The sequence below is a fragment of the Oreochromis aureus genome, linkage group 1 (assembly GCF_013358895.1).
Source record: "Oreochromis aureus strain Israel breed Guangdong linkage group 1, ZZ_aureus, whole genome shotgun sequence".
NCBI classification, from domain to species: Eukaryota; Metazoa; Chordata; class Actinopteri; order Cichliformes; family Cichlidae; genus Oreochromis; species Oreochromis aureus.
In genome coordinates, this window is record NC_052942.1 from 29023478 (window position 1) to 29036706 (window position 13229).

Consider the following 13229-nt stretch of genomic DNA (forward strand, 5'->3'; position numbering starts at 1 on the left):
ATACAGTAATAAGAAGTAATTTACACTCCACTGAAGTGTGCGATTATCTTCTCACTTGCACTAACATTATCGCTGTCTATAAACGCCTTTTTTTTTTTTTTTTTTTTTGGCATACGCTTTCTTTTTCTAACCATTACTTTTGGTCTGTCTTTTTTGTCATTCTGCCTGTTATTTCGGTATTTCCCCACACTGACTCCGATTGCTGTTCTATGGCGGCTAAAATAGATATCGGATGTAAAAATGTACAGTAAGTATAACAGCTCTGTCTGCTCTTGACCTTCTTATAACAGGCTGTTCCTGTTTAGCTTGCTCACTTCAGTCTAAAGAGCTGAGAAAAGTGATGGGTGTCATATAGTTGAGGTTTTCGGCTATTTTTACTCAAATTATTTTCTCTAAGTTTCAGCCTTTGGCTTTAGCAGGAGGCTTTCTATTCTCACAATAAACTGCAAGGTCTGTTTGAGACAAGGCTGTTCTCTCTCTGTCACAATCAGATCCATGCATGCGAGTATATATTTTTCGTTTTTTTTTTCCTCACTGACATTCGTATTGACTTTTATATATTATAGCTTGCTCTTATAGGTTTAAAAAAGGAATAATTATAAAAAAATCCTGTCATCTTACAGGCACAGTATCAAAGCTGACATAAAGCTTTTTTTTTCTCTTCCCATCTCTTTTTCTTTTTACTCTCTCCTCCACTCCTTTACTCCCTCAACTCAACTAGGCAGAGATGTACTGATAGAAGTTTAATTAATGTGTGCTTTCTACTCTAAGCTGCCTCTTAGTGGAGAGCTAGGTGGAGTGGTTTGAGCTGAATGGTTCAGGGCTGCACTGTTCTCCTTCATTTGTTGTCTTCGACACTGGGGAGGTAGGATTTCTTACTGACTGTGACTGCAGTCGTCTTGAACTTGTATGTGCCTGCTTAATTCAAAGATTTACCAGGGTTCCTTACTGATAGTTCCAAGTTTTGCTGCTGAGAAATCCTGGTTACATAGAGAAAGTTGCCTACAATTAACATACAATTATCAAGGTTTGCATTAATATATTTTTTCTGGGTTTCTCACTATGAATAAGCCAACTACATATTGCCATAATGTTCCTATAAAAAAACAATACAGCATATTTGGAGCATAATTAAATGAGTTATACAAACATAATAGCAGCTACTAATTTATTATGTGCTAATTTTGCCATTATTTAATGCTTAAAAATAAAACAATGTCTTATTTTGCACCTGGTACTGCAGTGATAGTATCTGCTTATTTATTTGCAGTGGCATGGGGAAATATTGTTAGAATATATGCAGGATTGTTGTGGGTGAATTGCTGTGTGCTTGGCGCTAAAAGCTTTGCCACCCCAAATGTTTAGCAGGGTCACGTTTATTTCTGGTACTCAGTACTGGAATTTTGATGTGAGAAGAACAGTGTCGGAGGGAGAGGGAGTTGCCAATATAGGAAGCAACTTTTTATCAATGTACCATACTGTGCAAAACTCTTAAGCCACCCCTCATTTCTTTTTTTTTTCTTTTTTTTAAAATTTGGAGTATGGAAAATGAAACATGCAGTGCTTGTCCAATACTAAAAAACTTGAAAGTCAGTGTTTGATATAACCATCTTCATTCTTCAACGTAGTCTGAATTCTCTTTATTTATTTTTTAAGAATTTTTTAAGCAACAGTTCATCAGCCTTCTTGAAAAACATTACAAAGATCTTCTCTGGATGTTGGCTACATTTTGTTCTGTTCTCTGTCAAGATGATCCCACACTGCTTTAATCATGTTAAAATATTACACTTTGATTCATCACTCCATAAGACCTATTGCCATTGATTATCAGTTTAGGTCTTGTGTAATTTGAAACATCTCAACTTTTTTTTCCATCTTTTTTTTCCTTAAGCATGGCTTCTTAGAAGTCACCCTTCCACTGAGACCATTTCTGAAGAGGCTTCAGTAGATCAAGATTCATCTCTCAGACCCTGGCATGTCTTTGTGGCATGTCTTTGCTGGACTTTTTTTCTTTTTTAACTTCCTAAGGACATGACTTCAAAATGCTGTTCATTTGCTGTGGATAGTTTTTTAGTCCTGACACTTTGTCCTCCACTTGTCCGCACACTGTACACAATGTCTAATATGTGCCTAAAAATAAAATGTAAAACTGGTACTTTATATCTTTGGTCTGTCATGCGTAGACACAACACTGGTTCTGTCTTTGAGTTAGATAAATGGATCTTATATTATGTTTTTCTACTCTACCCGAGCACTCAAAGCTCTTTATAAAACTTGCCTCATTCACCCATTCACAGCCATTTATACAAGCACTTTTTTCTAAGCTTTTTCTATGTTTTTTCTAACACTCACACACATTCATACACCAATGAATGCATCAGAGAGCAGATATCGGTTATTTGGTAAGCAGACTGGAGCAGACAGGGATCAAACCACCAACTGTCTGATTAGTAGATGACCTGCTCTACCTCCTGAGCTACAGCCGCCCCTAGGTTAAGAGTTCCACTTGCATCAACATCAACATATTGATTCTCCCGATCAAACCTGCCTTGCTGCTTACAGAGATAAACACATAGATAAAACTCCATCATCTGATCTGCTCATTTTTGACCCGATTTTTTGCACTGTTGCTGAAAGATTGACTATTTTGGGGGGGTGTATCGCACAAACCTATTCCTAAGTATCTTTTAGTAACTTAACAGTGTTTAATCTCTGAAAATAGGATTGTGAACCACAATAGACCAAAATTGCTTGCTGAATTTGAACATTTTTTTAATATCTAAAGTAAAATCACAACTTTTACTACATGGTATGACACTTAAATTGAACTATTTAAATGTTATATATGTATATTTTTATACCAAAAAAAAAAAAAAAAACAAGAAAGAAAGGCTTGCTGTGTCAGGTACATTATATTCAGTTATATAACTCAAGTTTTTCAAAAACTGAGCCATCAGTAGGCTTTAAAACAGAGATTAAGAGAATCACATTTAAAGAAGTACAATTCAGGACTTTACTTTTTCTACCTGTCTTACCTCCATTCTTTCTTCCCTCTTGAGAATACCAGTACATCTCATGGCTGAGAGCTTCACACATACACACTTTAACATGTGCATTGCTCTCAAAGGAGTGGCAAACTTACACAGGAAACATTCTGTTATGCTTGAGGAGTGAATTTCACTTGTTTGATATTCAACCACTGGAGGTCTTATGTGGTTTATTCTAGACACTCTAGGGGGGAAAACTTCTACATCCTTATGATTGTCCTCTTTACATTATTCATCAAACACTGCTCTACTGTGGCGTTTTTAAATGCTACTTCAGTGGCAGAAATCTGAGGGTACAATGCTGAATTGTTCTGATAAATGTTTCAGGGTCTCACGAGAATGATTTACTATACAGAAAAAAGGTCACATCTTCTTTTCACACACAGTTTTATGATTTTCTGCACATGCTGGTCTATGCGATAGTAAACATACTCTCTGGTCACCTAATACCAGGTTGGACTACCATTTGACTTCCTGTCACAGATTCAACAAGATGCTGGAAAAATTCTTTTGGGATTTTGGTGCATATTGACGTGATAACATTAAACAGTTGCTGCAGATGTGTGGCTGCACATGAATGAGAATCTCATGTTCCACTACATCCCAAAGGTACTCTTTTAGAATGTGATCTGGTGACTGTGGAGGCCATTTGATTACGAGTTCATGTTGTGATGATTAAGAAGCCAGTTTGAGATTATTTAAGCTTTCTGACATGGCACCTTATCCTGCTAGAAGCGGTCACTTCCACTGTTTGCACTGTGATCATAAAGGGATGCATATAGTCAGTGGCGTATAAATGATGGTCATCAGGCACTAAGGTTCCCAATGTGTACTAAGAAAAACTATCCACCACATCATCAGAATCAATCAGAATCTGAATACTTTATTGATCCCAGAGGAAATTGTTTAATTTCCTCATAGTTGCATAATTTCCATAATCAATTTCCTCATCATTACACCACCAGCAGCTTAAACTGTTCATATGATGCAGGATGTATGCATGTTTATTACTAAAAATTCTGGCCCTTACATCCAAATGTTGCAGCAGAAATTGAGACTCATTAGAGTAAGCAACATTTCCAACATTACTTCCAATCACCTGGATGAACTGCACCATCAGTTTTCTGATTTTAGCTGAACAAAACAAGTGAAGTCTGCACACACACTCCACATACAAAATATATATATACAGGCTGGTATAATGAAATTATGTAATAATAGCAAACTTTTCATTTATTAAATTATTAGTAATCATATTTTAAGGTTTAATTTCATGTTGTAGTCTCAAGGAATGACATCTTCACTCTAACTAGCTCAAACCACTGCCACTGACAATGACTTGGCATAAAAATTGTGTCTTAACTGCAACTCTATGTACCTATAATTACATGATACTATGTTGGGTATGTGGAATATAATCAATTATAATCAACCTTCAGACAGTAACAGCCTACAATAGTTTAGTAATCCTGTAACTTTAACAATAGCACCACATTTTGACGAAAGCATTCCAATAAATATTGGATGAATTGGCATGAAAATGTGACCTTTCTTGTGCCACAATAGATTTCAAATATGTGGTTTTAAATTAAATGCCTCAGTTATTCCAAGAGTTTTCCTGAGATTTAACACAGAAGGGCAGCTATATAGCCCCAAAGACCTGGTAGCATACTTACAGACTCTTCTGTGATAATCCTATTGCCTTTCCCACTGTTACATGTTTAGCCTCCATGTTTAGCTTATGTCAGTCATAGTTTAATAAAATATATTCTTTTTATCATTCCAAATTCAAAATATTAGGTGGGCCAAAAAGACAGAATAAGATAATCAATGCAACTTTATTTGAAATTGGTAAATACTGAAGACCGTGAGCGGTCCTCATGAATACTAATGTTCATTGGCATCTAAATGGAATCAAAGTGACTTAAAAATCACAACTATTGATTTGGGCTAAGCAAGGTCATACACAACAACAGAGACAGGAATGGCTCGTGTACAAGAAGCAGGTGGAATCAGAAAATGCAGCTTCAGACTGTTTTAAATTCACAACATTTTACAAGAGATACTTCCCTGGTACTACCTTTTGTTTTTAAGTTTTAAACTGGTGCAGCTAAGCTATCCATTCATACACTACAGACCAGAAGCAATTATAAGTTAATAGTCAATGTGAACAACAAGCTAATGTTGCTGTTAAGGAATGTAACACTTATTGTTTATTCATTTTTTATATAAAAGACATGAGTTTAAAGGATAAAAAAATGAAAATTCCTTAATTCACATACAAGCTATCTTCCAGAGTCAGAGAAGCATTTACTTACAGAGAAATAAAAGAAAGATGATGATAAAAAAGAAGAGACTAATTAATTATGGAGTCAAAATAGGAGAGTATATATAGTAAATTATTGTGTGTTATCATTGCAATCATAATAGAGTAATAATAATGTTGCCATCATTGTTTAATATTTAACAATTCAAAATCAAGCTGGCTTCTAGAATAATTCATTTTGAATATTTATTTAACTCTATATATTGCTACCTAGTCCATCACAGGGATCCTTAAAAGTATTTCTTTGATTTTTCTACTATCCTTTTATCTGTAAATGGACTCGTTGTTATAGTGATCAAGATATACTGAGTTAGAGTAGTAAGAGCACGTTTGTGTGTACATGTGTGTGTTGTGTCTAATGTAAGAGAAACAAAATAAAAGAGAGAAAGCAAGAGGTTGGTATGTGTGATCATGAAGCACTAAGAGGAATCTTTATACACTTAATTGCCAAAAGTATTCACTCATCTGCTTTCCCACCATATAAACGTCAGTGACATCCCGTTCTAAATGCATAGGGTTTCATATGATGGTGACCTACCTGCTTCATTTATAACAGTTTAAACTCTTCTAGGATGGCTTTCCACATGGTTTAGGAGTGTCTATCCCTCTATCCATCCATCTTCATCCACTTATCCAATTCAGGGTCACGGGGGGCTGTGGCCTATCCCAGCTGCCAAAGGGCAAGTGGTAGGGTACACCGGACAGGTCGCCAGTCTGTCACAGGGCTAACAGAGAAAGACAGACAATCATTCCCAGCCATATTCACAGCTATGGGCAATTTAGAATCACCGATTAACCCAACCCCACTAATTGCATGTGTTTGGACTGTGGGAAGAAGCCATAGTATCCACACAGACAAGGGAGAACATCCTCACAGAACTCCACAAAGAAAGGCCCTGGCCAGATGGTAATCTGGTTGAACTCAGGAACTTTTTGCTGTGAGGCAACAGTGAACAATGCACAACACATCAATTTAAGGGATCCAGCCCTAAAGCAGATCGCCCTTCTCAGTGATCTGCTAAGGCTACAAACACGAAGCTGAGGTTACAATTCACACAAAAATTGAACAAGATTGGAAAAATGTTGCCTGGTCTGATGTGTCTTGAATTCTGCAGCAACATTTAAATTGTCAGATCGGAATTTGTGGGTTTACACTTTTAAAAGCTGTTAAAGATTCTCAAAAAGTGTGGACTAAAGTGTTTATGGTACATCCCATGCAGGGGGGTGGTTGTCCATGATACTTCCCTTTCCTGTTCCTTATGGCTTTCTGTTTTCAGCTGCCTAAAGGTGCCAGTATGGCTTTTGCATTGGCTACTTCGTGTGCTGCTGCAATGTCATCACACAGTCACTTTCATTTATGCTCACCATTAAGGAGCAACTAGCAAGTAGCAACTGTAGTATTCTCCTGACCAATATGTGTTGCCACTACCTCAGCACTCATATAGCAGAAAAAGAAATCAGAACTGGAAGAAGGCATTGCAGAGTGTTTTTTCCATAGTTTTATTTTTCACAATGTGTTGTATTTTCAAACTGTTGCAAAATACCCAACTGTGTAATATGTGAGCTTTGAAACAGATATATTATTAAAATGGGGGTAAAACCAAAGCAATCTTACACTCAAGTCTTCAACCCAGGTTCAGTGGCAGCACCACCATGCTCCAGTTTACAAAAATCAAGAAGTGCACAACCAACTAAATTGACACCAGAACAGAAGTTTGCACCAGCAAATGTGGTATCAATTTTGATGCTATATCATGAAATGCGACAAGGTTTAAGTGGCAAATAAAGGTGTCCTGAGTTATTCTTGGAGCAGCTCTTTTCACGAGTGAGGGAGGTCATCTTTCTGATGTAATCGCAGATTCTCAGTTTTGATGCTGGATTGTGGCTATGACACTCAATAATCCTTGCCCTCCTGCCTTCTGTAGCTTATAGAGCCTCAGGGTGTTGGATTTCGGGTGGAGTATGGTTTATGTATTGATGGCTTGGATCCTATTCCTACCGTTCAGCTGACTTCTCAGCACCTGTTTCACTCGTACCTACTTGGCTTGACTCAGCTCGACTCGATTCAGCTCTACTGGATTTTGGTCATTTATCATTACAATTGAGGACCAACTTGGGTCAACATAGCAATGGGGCTAAAAGTACTGTGACATCATTTGGATGTGTTATAAACACAACAATGGGGGCTTACCATGTATAACTGTTGCTCAGTCTATGGTTTTTGTGAGACTCACTCAGGGACCATAGCGTTGGTCTTGTGCAGCCATTTCCTTGCTGTCGGATTTCAAAAATGGTTTTAATTTTTGTGAGAGAGTCACTCTGATAACTTGTCAAGTGATGCCACTAACTGGCCAATTGGCGGCATACAGTTTGTTGATGTCACATTTTCAATTGACTCAGCTCATTTGGAACCGCTGCCAAGTAGGGATGAGGATCTATTGAATATACTCGATGTATCGTCTTTTAACGCACCATGGTTAAAATGGCTTTATGTAACCACAGAGAATAGGTTGCCATGGAAATATTAAGCTGTCTCCACATAATTCAGTGTGAGTTTTTTTCTCCCACATGCAACAAATGCATCATTGATCCCCCCTCGCAAACGGAAAGTCTTCTACCCGGAGCATGCGTGTTTAGGGAAAAATATGGCCTCGTCGGTCGTCGTTTGGATTTCACAAGGATGTCAAATAAAATGCGGAAATTTACAAAACATGCCATAAAACTATTGCAACAAATGGTAGCAGTATCAAAAAATTATTATGTCAGCTGAAAAGTCATCCACTGCCAAATTAAGACTGTTTTAAAATCTGCATGTGAAGGTCTCCCCACACCAAAAAAACTTAAAATAAACCAGCTGTGATTGGAGCTACAACGGTAAGAGAAGCAGCACGGTAAGTCTAATTCCATTTTATTGTTTATAGAACAAGAAGCATATTTGTGCTCTTCTTTTGAGGCTGGTTCAGTGAATTTTCATCGGAGCATGACGAAACTAGCAGTTTTGGAATCTGTGAGATCTCTGCTTTTAGACAATGTGCCGCTTGCTTGGTTACATAAAGTCGAGAAAGCTTGTGGCTTTGTTGTTTGTGTTTAGGCACATTTTGGAAAATTATGTACATGCTCTTTTAATTTTTTGTTATTTTCGCTGTTTGTTGGTTGTAGAAATGGTTTATATGAGCGTTTAGCTGAGATTCGGAGCTTTCTGTGGATACCGCGCATGCTGATATTTACATAAAAAACTTGACTTCACATAAACTGCAGCACACCCCCTTCTCCCCCTGTACCAGGGGTGCTGGGGCTCAAGACGTATCGCAGTATATATTGAGTATCGTGATATTAGATTTTCCTCATATCGCCCTAATGCCAAGCGGGTAATAGGTTTTAAGTGTTACTGAATGAAAAACCAAATTGAGTCAAGCTGAGCCGAGTAGGTACTAGTGGAAAAGGGCTATTACGTTTTGGAGGTATTTGGCTGTGGCTGACCTTTTTGCATCTTTATCATGGATTCGGTTGCCTGAGACCTGTATATCTGCTATTCTGCCTTCTAGTAGCTCCTCCACTTCAGTCTGGATTACCTTCTCTCTCTTTGCAGCATTCATTATCAAGTCCGAATGACATCTCAATGTCCTACTGTAGATTTGAGGACATTGGCTTTGATGTCATTCATATACAGAAATGATGTTCGCGCCACTCTTGAATCCTTGTACAGTGTGTGGGGCATTGAGTCACAGGATTTCTTGTAGTCTATCCAGGCAGTTATCAGGTCACTCTGCCTGGCCTGGTCTCCTGGCCTACTGCTCTAGTCAACCAGGAGCTGGTCCTTTGGCCTTCTGGTGTTATTTTCAGTCCCTTGCTGATCTATGCTCATGTATTGACTCATGTGGCTACTCAGCTGTTTTACTATGACCCCTAAGAATAGCTTCCACATCATGGAGGCAAGTAATCGGTCAATAGTTTAATGGTGTCATACCCTTGTGAAGATTCTCCATGATCTGTCCTATGTTAGCCGGTTCTGATGAGAACCAGGTATTAGCAGCCCCCTTTTTTGTGTTGCTAGGTGCCATTTCTTCACCCAGTAGGGTGGGTGATGTCAGATCCTGATGCTGTCCAGCTCTTCATTCTGAAGGCATGTAGTTGGATGTTTGCCTTTGTCATATTTACTGACTCTTGCTCCGAGAGGTTGCTGTGGCCTATTCTTAGTTTCCACCAGCCTTTTGGCATTGATCCTAAAAAGTTGATTCTGTTCATCCGGACCCTATATCCAGATGAACAGTAGTTTTCACATTCACAAGTGACCTTATCTGAAAAGAACTTGTGAGAATCGATAGACTTAAATCATTTTTGGACAGATAAATAGACAGGCAAAAAGGCATTTTATCCTGTGACCTAACTGCTGATTTACTACAATACATCCCTGACCTTGTGCAGATTTTTCCAGTCCTGTGATTTCTTTTTCGAACAAATTAAATATCCGTGTGAGTAATTAAGCCAGTGGTTTTATTACTGGCCAATTAGTCTGATACCCACTCTCACTGAATCGCCTGCTTATCTGTTTCTGTGTTTGCACACTCTCTGCATAAATGTGCTGACACAAACACACACACACGCACACAAACACACACACTAACAGGCACAATCAGCATAAAGTGTGTATTCTGCTTCAGCATGGACCAGATAGAGAACATCGTGCTAAGTATGTTTGCTCTCCATTGGTGCTAACAGCTAGATAACAGTTAATACAATCACCAAAGTGACTGGCTTATCTTTCAGCTCTGTTGTTGAAAAGTTACTGGAAAAGTATTACAACAAAACTTTACCATTTGTGATTATCAAAAAGTCAAACAAAGGGAAAACAAATGCATAGATTGGGGAAAAAAAATGTTCTATTTAAATCTCAATTACCATTAAATGTTCGTATACACAGGAGATTTTAAAACATTAAAATCCTTAATGACTTAAACCATGTGTATGTGCTGTATAACTTTCTGTTGCCTAGTCTCTGTAAGCACTTTCTCATTTCTCTGTTCCCTTGACTGTTGGTCTCAGTTCTGGCTGTCCCTTGGCCTCAACCTGTTTCTTTTTTCTTTCCTGTTTTGCCTTTGGAGTCCTCCGGACTCAGAGCTGTATTAAGTGACATATACTCCATACGTTGGGAGCAGGAGCTTGATTGAGTTGCATTTCATGTATGGCTGTGGTATCTTTATATACACTTTGGAGTAAAGGAGCAGGGGAGAAACTATGGTTCTGATACCAATCTTTTTTTTTGTAAATAAATTTTTGCCTCAATTATTTCTACTGCTACTCTTAGTCGCACTGCTTGTAATGTGAATATTACAACATGTGTAGTGTTACTAACAGGGCTCCCAGCTCTTATACATTTATTGTAAGATGATATATGCACATCCATTCTTACACAGACCTGACAAATTTTTTTGGCATAACGTAGACACTGACAACTCACGGACAGATAAGGCAGCACAGAGCAGCACAACACTGAGTTACAGATGGTAAGTGAGGAATATCCACAAATCTATTACAGTCTAATGTATTCCAATCCACATTGCTCTGACTGTGGCTCATCTGTAGCACAGGGTCCTTTCACACTGTGCACGCACAGGCAGCCTCCCAACCAATTATATAGCTTTCCAAGTTTGCGCCTCTATTGTAAAAGATAATAAGGTTTCCATGATACCACTAGCTTCCTTCTTCTCTTTGTCCACTTTACTGAAACACCTCTATGCATCTGTGTCTGCTGATAAACTCAGATAGCCAAGTTCTTAAAATGCACTTTAGGGAGACACATATTGTGAAGATACTAAAGGTACAAACTGATGTGAAATTGATTGTCTAACAAGACTTCAGATTTTGGTTTTCAGATGAAATCATAAAGATAATAATGCAATATTTAATACATCCTGTTCAAACGCTTTTGTGGATTTATTGGTTTGGGGAGAAAACAAAACAATAAAAACAAAAGAAACATAGTCATCAAGAAGGAACCAAAATATATTTTTGAGTTAATGTTCTCTCTATATTGTCCATCCCCTCTTTGTGGAACTTTGAACCAGATTATTTGGGGTTCTGAATTGGGCGGTTTGTACAAATTTACTGACAGAAATTGTGGGGAGGTGGAAACGGAGCTGGAGGTAATATAAATATTGTTCCTACCTGAAGCAAAGGGGGCATGGTGTACAGAATGTGAAACATTCTACATACACTCTCTGCTTTTTTGATTTCCCTGTGATATTAGTCAAAACATGTTTGGAGCTATATTATTAAATTTACGTGTGCCTCTATTGGTACCACAACAGCACATCCAAAATATGGCATTTTGTGTTGTTAGTCACACCAACAATATAGGTCTGAGAATTCAGCTTCTCATTTTGGTGAAAGCTGAAATATGATAACTGGATGGATTATGCAAATATTAACATTATTAATAACCTGCTACTTGATTATCAAAAGGTTACGAAAATGACTGAATTCCGCCTTTACCAATGCCTTTAAGAATCTCTTGACTTTTCTGCCCCAGCTACTTTGAAGTTCTCATTTTTAAATGTCCAAATAAACATTGCATAGTTTCCAGTTCCCATAAAAGAAATAAAAAAAAAAAACCCTAGCAATTCCAATTGCAGTGTTTGAGTTTATATCTGCGTTGTTTAGCATGATGATAAACATCAGCAAATTACAATTAACATGATGATATTAGCATTAAGTCAAAGCACTTCAGTACCTATATGGTCTATATAGCCTATAAAGCTGATAGTGTGGTCTCTGAATCAAAATAACAAATATACCATGTAATATTTTAAGGTAAGTAGGTTTCTTTGAAGATGATCTAAATAGAAGCTATCCTGAAAAAATAGCTATTGTTGGAAGAAAAAAGCCTTACTGGCTTACTGGCTCCAGTGGTTAAACAATCAGTTCATAAGGGATGAGCAAAGAGGTAAAACAGGATAACAGAGTTGGTTATTTGCTGAATCAGATTGTTTATGCCTGTTGTGTATTGTTAGACAGTAAACAAGTACTTCTGCTTGTTTTGGTAGGGTGAATTGGTGGGAAGCTAATGAAAGAACACAGTTGGGCGGAGTTTCTTTGTTAGATTAAAAAGGACAGACACACACACACACACACACACACACACACACACACACACACACACACACACACAGTGGAGGGCATTGAGGAGCCAGGCTCTATATTAGAGGTTTAGAGACAAAGTCATGCTCACTGCAACACTCCGCTGTGTAAGAGTAGAGAAAGATCCACACAAATGAAGGGTGTAAAGAGGGTGAAAAAAAAATGCATCCGGCACTTTAATTTGCAAGCCCTCTCAAACAAAACCCAGCTTAATGAATTGGAAATTGTATCATCCACAGAGGAACATGGCCATAAATACAGCAGGGCTCGAGGTGAGCACTGCTTCGAAAGTAAAGCCATGACTGGTCCTGCATTCTGAATGATAAATGAGATGTAGAAAATGCACTGAAACAACACTGTAAGCAAAGTATCTGTACATCCTATATTTAGCTATGTGTACAAGTATGCTTAAGCGCACAAGATTTCTATTTTTTGTATATAAGTGCTCTTTACACTATTTTTAATGTAATGTATTTTTAATGTAATACAGACACCTTTTGTAAAATGTGTATTTTATATCAACATTTTTTTTTATTTGCCTTGAAGTCATCGTGTGCTTTGCAGTAATGCAGACATCAGTGCACATTTTGGCTCATAATCCACCATCAGATATTTCGTATGCCTCTATGTTTACATTGTACTTATTGCTTCATTGATTCATTTCATTCAAAATGTCAAGGTAACAGTAATCAATAAACCAGTCAATCAATCAATGTGTT